We start from the raw sequence: 12230 nt of genomic DNA on the forward strand, positions 1-12230 counted from the left end.
GGAAGAAAACAATTGTGTCCCCACATTAGCGGCTGGTATTGTTACAGCATGCAAATTAAAATGTTGGATGGTGAATAGTACACAAACAATAGACCTTGAACTTCTTCCAGTTGAAATAACCATTAGCAGCCTCCTTTTTTTTAACAAGTGCACAAATATCTCACCATAGTTCTGATTCATACTCTATTTTCTCCTTAGCAACGGTTTACCAAATTAGAGTCACTCCGCTAATTAACAAAGAAATAAACTTATTGTTCTCCTTGTTGTTTTCTCAGTAGGCATAATTGAAAACTCACATGATAAAATTACTGTATCTGTCAGTCTGTTACTATTAGGCTAAGTTATACTGTTATTTGCAGCTCCATCAGAAGAGATCTCTATAAGTTCAGAAATGATTCTTAATAATGGCAGCATTACTTATCACACTGCTCCTTAATGAAGACTTGCATCCTGCAGAGGATTATGTTCACACAGGCCATTCATCTGCATAGCATCCATAAAAATGAACTATTCTTAATTTCTGAAAAAGAACTGGGGAGGAAACTCTGTGAAATGAAGGAACCTGAGAAAGGGATGCACATTTCATTTGCAGATAGGTTAAAAAGAAAAAAAAAAACATGGAGATTGTGAGTTTGTGACCATCCAAATATTTGACTAAGAAACCTGAGGAAGCTGCTGGAGTTTATAAAACTGTCTTGGCTTGTTGTTTCCTCTAAACAATAGCCTAAACATAAAGCAGAGTTCAGAACATGATGTAGAACACTGTTACCTCCATGAAATAATTTCCTGAATCAAAACACCTAACCTTTAAATAGCTCAGGGCATGGTTTCAGTTCTCTGGACCATTTTACCGGTATGAAAAGCCTACTTGTTTCATTAAATGTGAGAATTAAATATAAAGCTGAAACAGAAGTATTTTAATATATAAAAATAGCTAAGATACAGATATGAACCCTCTCATGACAAGCATAATAACTTGTTTTGGGAACTCTATATTACTGCTTGTCATAAGATTGAGAACCTGTTGTATAAATGTGACCAGAGGAAGACTTAGGCAGTGCCTGGTACCTGCTCCATACCTTCTATTCGTTTGGTGCCCAGGAAGGAAGCCAAAGTCCAGAGCTGCGTTTTCAGGTTCTTGGTAGTGTAACGTCAGAAGTGGATACCTGAGAAATGTGACCCAACACCATGTGTTGAGCAGGGGGTTGCTTAGAGCTACCTGAAGAATGCGAAGCATGGCAGTGTTGGTCCCTCTCTGGGTTTTAGCTCCTTGAGTCAGGGCTAGAGGCAGCTTAAATAGACATCACTGCCTATTTAAGCGACAGCATAGCAGTTCAGAGCACCCATCTTGGTTTTAGAGTGAAGGGACCCATTCCTTGCCACAGCACAGTGAAGGATTCACGGTTCTTCCAGCCAGGAGGGGAGCAAGCAACATGGAGCCTGACTGTACCTGACAGCTGGGGTGCCTTGAGGTTTTATCTAAGGAGCAGCGCTTGTGAAAATTAGCAGCTGCCCTGAGTGAGGGGCAGTGGCTCCGAGACATCCTTCCTGTAGCCACTAGACTTCAGTCCTTCTCTCTTTTTCTTCTGGCTCTATTAGTTATTCACTGTGGGACAAACCAGAAATAGCAACAAGAAATCCCTTCCTCCTTTCCCAGATGACTTGCTAGGCTACCGGGGCATTTTCAGGGGTTCAAAACCCTGGGCTTAGGTGGGCTGCAGGCTGGTCTTCACAGTATTCCTAGTTATTAAGTTACAGTTATAAAAGTCACACCACAGCATGCATAGCATCTCTGCTGTTCAGGTTTCTGAGTAAGAGTGACTGTGGCTGCTGCATTTCATGCAGTCATTATGTGCTAGCTGTAGTCTGAGCTCGCCTGCCTGTTGGAGTACATCCAAGGATTTGCATGGAGTGGTGCATATTTTGTGTTCCATATATTTGCAGCCCAGGCCAAGGTGGTTCTGGACAGGCAGGAGAGATGTTACTGCAGCCATCTACTTAATCTAGGTCTGACTTCTAGGTCACAGTGGTTGTTTGCTAGTAAGTTTTAAGTGCCATCAGAATAGGCAGCTATTGAAGAGGCAAGTGCAGGAGTTTGGCTTATGATTTTGAACATGATACCTACATCTTCCTTTACGTCCACTCATAAATATTTTAAAATATAGCAACGATTTAGAGCACGCATAGAAGGATGTGCTGCATTGTGACCTAGGATTTAGTCCATGTCCCTGAAGAATCCAAGCAGCTGTGCCTCTGTGATATGATATCTGTTGCATGTGTCAAAAAGATGTGAGATACTGCTCAGCATGGAGCTGCAATGTTTTGAAAATGCAGGGGGAAATTAATAGAGTAACATTATATTTCTTCATGCTGATCTCCAAAAACTGGAAAGCCAGTCACGGCTGCTTCTGAGCACAGATTAAAGAGGTTTCAACTGGAAGTCATAGATCTGATCCTGGTATTTTCTTGGGCAAGTTCCCAGTGAGACTGCTAATCAAAGCTTATTGCTCTGTGCCAGGTATTGTAGCTGATACCTTTTAACTTTAATTTTATGTTTGTTCTGGTTTTCAGGGTGGAAAGACTTACACAGGACCATGTGGAGGCAGAGACTGCAGTGGAGGATGTCAGTGTTTCCCTGAAAAAGGAAGCCGTGTGAGTAACGTTTTTTCCTGTAAAACGTTCTTGGTGGTACCAGTTCAATGATGTTTGCTATAGGTGGACTTGCATCAGACTCCTAAAAGTATTCATTCAAACAATTATTTGTTTTCAGGAAAAAGTTATTGTTTCATCTTACTTTCTCAAGAACTTGTAGATTTAAATACTTTGTTATGAAATATAGCAGGTTCTTCTGTCAAAGATGAGGGCCAAGGGACCTGACAGCCATGACTATCTGATCAGATCAGAGTTTTAGGGACACTGTGTGCTAGAACATCATTGGACTGTGTGACAGTTTTAACTGAATATTGACAAAATCACTCAGTAATGTTCTTGAAGTCTTTCTGACGAAATGGTATCTGATGAAAAGATACCACATATATGTGATTTCCATTAAAGCAAAAGGGAACCAGGCCTGCAAAACCTGAAATCCCTGCTGGAAGGGAACTGCTTGGGACTTCTGGGGTTAGGTTGTTGCTGATAGTCTGTTCTTTTTTTTCGGGGAATAGTGAGGAATGAGGCAGAGGAAGGGAGACGGGGTGGAGGGAATTAGCCACCTGCCACAAAGAGCTCTGAGAAATAGGGCAGTTCCTATGGCTTAGAGCCCTGGCTGGCAGGCTTCTTCTGTACAGCTTGGTATTCTGCAGCTGAGACGGTGACTCAGCCTTTTCCATCCACCCATATCTAAGAATATGTCAGGCAAGAAATGTGGCAGCAGGTCATATGCTCCTTCTACTATCACAAACCTCATAAGATTTTTTAGTTCTCTGCCTTCCCTCCATGCAGCGAGCCATCAATTCCCATTCCCATCACATTCCTCAAGCTTGACTCCACGTCTGAGCAGAGGAAGAGGTGGTAGGAAAGTCAGAGTGTAGGTGGGAGGCGAGGAACACTCTTGTTTACAGCATAAATCCCAATCTGTCCATGGAAGTCAGATGATCCTGGGATTATCATACCATGAGGACCATAATGGTTATACTACCATCCCCTGACCACGATCTGCTCACAGTCTGCTTTCCATTACAATAACCTAATGGCAAACTGATGAAGCTGAGGACAAACAATCCTTCCCTGGAGACGCAGCTTCCACTGAAGCTCCTTCCAGCTGTTACTGCCTTACATCCAGCACATGAAGTTGGCCACTTCCCTCCAAGGGCACTGAAAGTCAAAAACTGATGCTGTGTGAAATGGCTTCAAGTATGACATTACTATGTCTTTTCTCAGTGTCATTTTTTTTAATTCTGAAAGCAAACCATGGATGTACTTGTTCTCCACTAGAGTTTGTCAAAATATCTGTTGCAAAACTACCAACTTCTGCAACTGAGATATTTTTCATGTACCTTATTGACTGAATAACCTCTAATTTCAAGTTGTCAAGTCTGCAATACAAAAGAGGTAGATAAGCAAAAATAACTGTATAGGTTAGTAAAGCTAAAAATATTACATTATCAGAGTAAAGAATCAGTCAGGTGCTACTGACGAGAAGCTTCCTTTGAGTTGCTTAGTATTACACTGGGGGATAAGGGCAGGTTTTATGTACTCGCTCGCCACTTTCACTCTTCAGTTTATCAGGGAAGTAAGTAACCCCAGTAATTAATCACTCTTGCCCCCCTTAAAATAGACACTAAAAAAAGAGAAAAGGAGAATGTTACAAAACATAAATTATATTTTGCCACTTGCAGTTAATTGTGCAAGATGTGAAGGAGTATTGGGGAAAGTGATTTAAAGAATTTTATAACACTTCAAAAACTGTATTTTAACTCTCTGAAGTTATACACCTCATTCTGAGTCAGCATACACTGTGTGCATTTTGTGTCTGCTGGTCTCTTCGGATGTCACAACCTCTGTTAAACATCTGGTTTAAGGAACAAGCTTGGCCTTTGGAGACTAGTCAAATTTGGCATAGCTTCTGGTCTCATGCTAATCCTCAATGGGAATATTTATTTTCACAAAACCTCTGTATAATCTGGCACGACACACGTTTTCTGTTCGAGGTGACTCATTACATGCACAATAGACATATTGCGTGTTTGCACTTGTAAGAGCGCTTGAAACAGTCTGTCAGAGCCTGCTTCTGCAATGACTCGCCATCTCAGGTACAACAGAGCTGTCACTTGCAGGGCATCTGGAACTCAGGTAGGAGCAGCGCTGTGAAGGTCTGCTGCCAGCTGTCAGCCCTACCCTCCCCTGGAAATTCACCTTCTGTTCGTGACAGGTTTCTCAAAACCAGGCAAACAAAAGCACTTTCTTTGGATTGTTGCTACTGTGTGCATATCAGAAGCTGTTGAATGAAGTAAATTTGTTGGAGTGGTAAATACAGTTGCAAACTATGAAAGTCAAAAAGTTCTGAAGAAATGCCAACTTTTTATTTATATGTGCTTCTGCTTCTGTGTCATTGCTTCAGCTAGTCTTAAGGTACAGCATTCAAATAAAGTTGCTTCTCTTTATTTGTTGTCTCAATCCAATGACTTTTGGTTTTTAAAAAGTGTTTTTTAGAAAATATGCTCACTGATATTTTCTGTGTGCTAGAGGCAGAGAGGCACTCTAGTTGTGTGAGAATTCAGCCAGGCTTTGGTGATTTGTGCCATTTCTCCAGATGCAGGACAGCTGGAAGCCCTGTGCTTCTGTCTACACTGGTTTTGGTTTGGGACTGATAAGGTTGGGCACAAAGGCCCAGGAAAGTTGAATCATGTTTCATACGGGCAGTTTCTGGGGACACAAGGCCACCACACTAGAAATTAGTGTGTGCACCTAGCACACCTACCAGAAAGGGGTACGTGTTTTTAGGTGTTCCTCCACTACTTTTAGGCTGGGCTCAGCCCTGCAACTTTCCCTGGGCTCAGACACAGCTTGACAAAATCCAGTGGCGACAGGAATATGAAACAGCAGAAGCTCCATCTGCTTGCTTTAGCAGTGGGGGAGCATGCTGCAGCAAGGCAAAGGCAGCAGTTAACCCACAACCTCCCACCTCTCATCAGAGCTGCTCCTGGGCTGAGTACACCTGCAAAAGGCACTTTCTGCCTCATTCACGGAAGGAAAACAGGTCGAATTCAAACAGTCAGAGAATCGTAAGACATTGCTTATAACCACATTTTCAATTCACAGCAAATGCTGAGCTGTTGCTTGGAGAAGTTTCTCTAAAGGAATGTCTTTCTTTGGCCACACATGATCCCCTTGAAGTTCCCACCTCCTGTCTCACTTTTGAGTTCACACCTTTAGAGGGAAAAAAGAAAATTCTTTCATAAAGTGTTTTTTTTTCTAGTGTCTAATGACTCTCTAGTCTCTTTTCACTGCAGGCTAGTTATGTTACTTTAACCTAAGTGCACATTTACTGTTAGCTGGATCAAATATCCAGCCTGTCTAACCGTATCTCACAAGCAGGCAGGTGGTTGGAGCTGGGGCTGCAAGAGCCAGTCTTGGGGACCAGCGTCACCATCATCTCCCCTTCTCACAGCTGGCAAAAAGATCAGCTGCGTTCCATCAAAAATTGAAGCTCCTGAAGGAGTGTCCAAATACGCATGAAAAGTAACCACAGTGTAAGCCTCAGTGAAGGGCACAGGGTGAAAAGGGAGAGGAAAGACAACAGACTCCTCTTCTCCCTAAGACGAGACAGACTTGTGTTCTCATTTTCTCCTAAGACAAATTCTCGTAAGTCATTCTTCTAAGACAGCAGATTCATCCTCTTCCTAAGCTACATGTGGAGAAAATTCTGCAAGGAGTATCCAGGTGCCTTGGTATGAGGGAAAGGAGAAAAGGAAAGCACTGATAAGGTATTGAAATTCTGGTTTGAATGAAATGGAAACCCTGGACTAAAGGAAAAAACAAATGTAAAACTCTCTCGTTTCTTTCATTTTCCTCTAGATTTTTATTGCAACTCCTAAAATTCTGTTAAAGTTCCTTGCAAACCGTATATTTGTCAGAGGTACAATATATGCTCCTTTAAAATTTGTAAAACATTAATGCACTTATGTAGGAAATGATAACTCCTTTCAGTACAATGGCCAACTGTTTGACCCATTGAAGTTCATAATCAACCTCTCTTTATAATCAACCTAGAAGGCTTTGTAGAAAATGGAAGTGAATAGAAATCTTTTTGATCTTTCTGTAGAGTGAGAAAATGCAGTCTATTGAAATCTTGCTTTGTACTTTCTGAGTCAAGCATCTAACAGTGCTCAAGCCATTTAGCCATTGTTTTTTGCAAGGGACTGGAACAATGGAAACTGTGAAATTAAGAGACAGCTTCATGTACCCCCATAAAGGCCAATTCTGGGGAATGCCTAAACAGTACATTTAACCAAGACTGACATGAGAGTTCTCTATAATTCCTTTATAGACATCTATTATATTGATTTTGTTAATGCAATGACCAAGAGTAAGCTATCACCGGTTAACCTGTCTGCTTTTGGTTGCTATACGGTTGTGAAATCTAGTGTCTGATCTTTACTTACAGGCATTTTCCTTACGAGTTTAAAACTTAATACATGGGTTAGATCTAGAAGATGTTTTTCTCCATAATTTAAAAAAAACAAAAACAAAACAAAATACAACACTTAGATATTCTAAATTCAATACCATTCTTTAAATCCAATAAAATACTTTATTAATTGTTAGTGTAGTTCTTTGAACATCACAATTAATTGGCTTCTAAGCTGGTATAATGGCAGCAGCTCCTTTGTAAGTCTTGGTTAGTGTAAGTTGATATATCTGATGAAATCTGATATTTTCCCCTATTTTTACAAAATAACAATATAAGAAATGTCTTCCCAAATTAGACCAGCAGTTCATCTAGCTCACTTCTCTGTCCCCAACAGTGGTAGTAGGAGATGCTATTTAGGGGTAGCACAGAGGTCTGGCAACTTTCTGCAGTCCATATCCCCTTGTAGCCAAGATAACCCTGTTAGACACATGACATATTTATCTGTTCCTTTGGTGTCTGTGTTTATCTCTGCATCTCTCTGCTCCTCTTTTGAAGCTGTGGCAACTATGTGCCTTCACAACCTCCTGTGGCACCAGGGAGTTCACTGCTCAAATGATGTGAAATTACTGTCCATCCTGTTCTAAGCCAATCTCCCTCTGTTTTCATCAAGTACACCCTACTTCTAGTACTGTAAGATCTGGAAAGGAGCACTGCTGCATTTACTTTATTCACTACTCCCCTAATCTTGCTCCCTCTCAGCTTTGTCCTGTCCAAAAGGAAAAGTCGCAGCCTTTTTAGGTTCTCTTTTGAAGGCAGCACTCCAATCCTTAGTCCTTTTATTCTTCTCTCTCTTCTGTGAGAGACCAGACTGTACACAGCCCACAGGATTATGGGTGCACCAAGGTCTGTCTTAGCAGCAAATTGACACCCTGTTTTCTTCTCAATACCATACCTAATGCCCCTCAACATTGAAGCCTGTCTGCCCACCCAGTTTGGTGAGGTCCTTCTGGATCTTCCAATGTGGCAGACCACCAGATCTCCCTATCCCCCATCCCCAGCATGGCATTTAACCACCTGAGAGACTTTCATTATAGACTGGGATGTTTCGTGGTTTAGTTGCTTCTCTAGCTCACTGTCAAAGTCTTTACTAAAACCAGTTCCAGCACCTGTGTTTGAGAGGACCCACTGCTGTTCCGTCTCCATCTTAAGATGTGACCATCAAGCACTATTCGTTTCTTACTACTCTTTAACAGTCTTCAGAAAGACAGCACCTCTCTTCCAACCCCAATGGAATTTATTGCAAAAAGCTTTGGGGAAGTACTTCGTCAAAGCCATTTTGAAAATCCAAATATATTATGGTCACTAGGGCCTGCTTTACCATGCTTATCCTTGTGCTCAGTTATTGTAGTCTTTGACATAGACTACTGCCTGGCCAAGTAGGAAAGTCAGACAAACTGGCCCACAATTCCCAAGGTCTCCTCTTGGACCTCTTTTCCACATGGGCTCCTGGTTATTCAGCCTGCTGGTGCAGTGGCAGTTCGTAATGATGGCTTATACACCTTGGCCAGCACTTTTGCGATTTCATACTTGAGTTCCTTCAGAAATCCCTGGTGAATCTCACCTACTCCTGGTCATTTAGTAACACCTGCCTTACCTATTTTATCTACTCCTTCCTTTATATTTATCTGAAATTAATCTGGCTTAAATAATAGCTTAGATTTGGGACCTATGCAAGAAGTCACTTAAGTTTCTCTGCTATGGCCTTATTGTCCCCAAGTGCCTCTTAATAAGCCTTTGGCATCATATGGTACTGCTGTTTCCCTTGATGGCTTCTTGCTTTTCTTTCAACAGCTTTTTACTATCATCTTGATAATCTTCTGCAAAACATTTGCATTCCTTTTTATCCATCCTAGTTGCCATTTACTCTTGATCTCATTTTTATGGGCTTTCCTGTTCATTTCAGCAATTTTTTAACTGCTAACTTTTTTCCCTACAATAGCTTCCTTAGCTTTTTTTATGAGCTATGCAGGGTTTTTACTGAACTGGTTTACTTTCTGTTTGAGATGTGACACATAGTTTACCAGGACTTTTAATACACTGTTTTTGAAAAGTTTCCAGGTTGCTTTAGGCTTCTTGCCTTTTTGACGTTTTTTACTGGGTTTGTGATTTTTATGTATTTCCCCTTCTTGAAATTCAATATCTGTGTGATGTATTTGTTTGCCTCACTCCATCCCACTACAGAATTAAGTTCAGTCATACAGTGAAGCTATTACAGAGCAGTTCTCCCACTAGTACCTCTTGAAGCAGGTCCTCTGGAACACGCAAGACCAAACCCAGAGCAGCATCCTTTCTTGTGGGTCCCAGGTTCACCGTGCTATGAAGCAGTCAGTTACTGTGTCCAGAAACTTAATTTCGTTATCTCATCTGGATGTGGATATCAGGCATCGTGCCAGACAGTACACTGGTAGTTGGAATTTGCCCATATTGCTACCTGACCTAGTTTTGCCGCTTCTCTAATTTCACTATTTCATGATTGGTGTCTTTAGCAGTGAACACAGTTTGTAAAATATGAACCAAGTCCTACCTTTCTGTTATTTCCACCCACAAGGATTCCCTAATGCTCCCCTCTGCCCCCAGCATTTTTTTTCTGTTAGACTTTAGTTTAGCCTTCACATACTGTGCCACTGCCCTGGCTGTATCTCATTTTCTGTCATTCGTGTAGAGAACCTAGCAATTTTGTGTGCCACTGACTATCCTCCTTTCACCAGCGTGAGATGCCTGTTATATTAGGGTTGTCATTTGTTGCCAAATAGTAGAATTCCTTAATCCTATTTTTTAGATCTCTAGCACTTACAAGTTTTTCCCATTCTCTGTTGCAAGAGCCAGTCAAGTGGGATTGTAAATCGTGTTATTCACCTTCCCTGTTTATTGCATTTACACTATTCATTTCCTCCCTTACCTTTTCAGGAATGTATTGAACATTAGCCATGTCTCTCTCATAAGTTCCTTCAGTCTGAACCAGGTGCTCCACCATGGCTGTCCGTCTTGCCCCAGTTTCTAGTTTAACTATTTCTCTGTGAACTTTTTAATTTTCAGTAATAGCAGCCCGTTTCCTTTTTTGACTGAAGTCCAGCCCATTCCTCCGGTGCTTGTTTCTTTTGTTCCGAGGAGTTTGCAAAGGACTTCAGTCTCCCACACAGGAGCCTTGAGTTAACCCTCTAGGACTTTCCCTCATCAGTGGTATAACATAGACTGTGACCACTGGTTCCCCCCTTCTACCAGACTAAATACCTACCTGTACATCTCATGGGCTTTGCTACCTTTGCACTCAGTGGGCCTTTCAGTCCTCTCAGCTGTTTCAAATAATCAAACCTCCCACTACCTTCACGTGCTTTGTCCTCACCTGGAAGATTTCCTCTGCTCTGGGAGCATCTTCATGCCAAGTGGACATTATAATAATATGGAGGTTAGAGTTTATCAGAGATTTGATCCCTCATCCCAAGCTGACTATCCACCTTCCCTCAAACTGGCATCCTCTGCGTATATGTTTAGTCAACATCAGGGGTTTTTTGATGGTGGCCATGTGAGGGCAGCCACAGCAGAGACAGGACAGCTCTACCATATCTTGGCAGGCCTTGCCTGTGGACCTGTTCCTCTCCAGCTTGGCCACTCTTGCCTCTAGAGAACAAATCCAGGAGTTGTGTTAGGACCAGGAGCTGTACATACAAAACATGCTGCCAGGGTCAGCACTCTTCTCGGCAATGAACTGACTGGTCACTGCTCTGTTCCTCAGCTTCTGCCTGCATCCTGAGCTTACAATTTGTTATCTCTTGCAAGTTTATATTAGTATAACTTTGCCTTTGAGAGGTGAGTGGGATTACTTTTCCCTTTCCATGCTCTACCCAAGTAGCAACAAGGAAGATCTGGCTTCACTGAGATGTACCTAGAACTCATGGGGAGAAGGCAAGCTGACCTAAGCCTCTGTATACAGACTGTTGCAAGCTCCTCTGTTGTGCAGGCCCATCCATTTTAAGGGTCAAGGAGTCACCTTGCCAGTTCATACACCCCTCAGACATTCCCAGGAAGCCAGTCAGCAAACACACAAACATGAACCCACCAACCAGAAGAAATTCCACTGATTATGCAAGTCAAAATTCACAAAGCTTACATGCCTTGCAGTGGCCTGCTCTTGCTTGTATTCCTCTTTTTGTTCTTACCTTCCCAAGGCAGAAATGGTTTGAAAAATGTCCTGTTTGCTATCTAGTGTTTGCCATATGCAAAGCTTTGAGAATGAACTTGATCATCTATCTTCTGAAGTATTGTCAGATTCTGCACTAGAATGGGTATGAAGTACCAAAAACCAGATGCTTCAAAATTTCACATGGCTTCGTAGGCCAAGGTTAAGTCTCTGGAAACTTCCAGGGAGAGGAGCTGCCCTCAGAGGGGAGGTATTTGGGGAAGGTGTTTCTATGGCAGCTGAATTAAGAGCAAAACATCTATAATACTAATAAGCATTATGCATGGACAGGAAGACACCCTTCATTATTTCAATACTGTAATCAAGTCTAGTATGGTACATTGAGATTTAATTTTCTTTTTTTCTCTAATCAAAGTAATAGCGGAGAGCAGCTTACTGGTGAATGCAGAAGACAGGAACCTAAAAGCATTCCCATTTAAAAAGTCTTTAAGAGTGTGAAGCTAAATTATGCTTTCAGATACAACAGTATAATTCCCTGTTACACACACGTTTGAGGGTACACTTTCAAATCCATGCTTTTGTTTATGTTTATACTTTCAGAACACTGCCTTACAAGGTCTTTCCAGCATACATAAATCCCTAAAGTCTTGAAACTGTTCCATAGGCTTCTAAATCTTGGGTTTAAGACTTAATTGCATGAACTTTTAGCAGTAAATAAGCCCATAATCTTTCAAGTTAGCTACTGTAGGCAGGCAGGGTACAGGTTTGCTTGATAGAACTTGAACTTGAGTCAGTCTGAAACTTATGCCTGGTTTATGACCTAATGTTTTATTTAGTGAAAATTGCTTAACCTGGGCTACGCTGACTTTCAGTCAGTCATATAGCTGGATATTCATGTTGGTTACTAATTGCTGTGCTTTAGTCCCAAGATTTTTTTCAGTGAAATATGCACATTTCCTT

General features: G+C 41.6%; 1 protein-coding gene across 1 annotated transcript in view; it reads left to right on the plus strand.

Moving 5' to 3' along the window:
• Window positions 1-2577: 2577 nt before the first annotated feature.
• COL4A2 (collagen type IV alpha 2 chain) overlaps window positions 2578-12230 on the plus strand; it is a 103559-nt gene continuing 93906 nt past the window's right edge. The window contains exon 1 of the mRNA XM_026848822.1: window positions 2578-2652. The gene's annotated coding sequence lies outside the window, so the exon portion shown is untranslated. The remainder of the gene's footprint in view (window positions 2653-12230) is intronic.

This window comes from Athene cunicularia, assembly GCF_003259725.1.
Source record: "Athene cunicularia isolate RWA chromosome 1 unlocalized genomic scaffold, athCun1 chr1_part1, whole genome shotgun sequence".
NCBI lineage: Eukaryota > Metazoa > Chordata > Aves > Strigiformes > Strigidae > Athene > Athene cunicularia.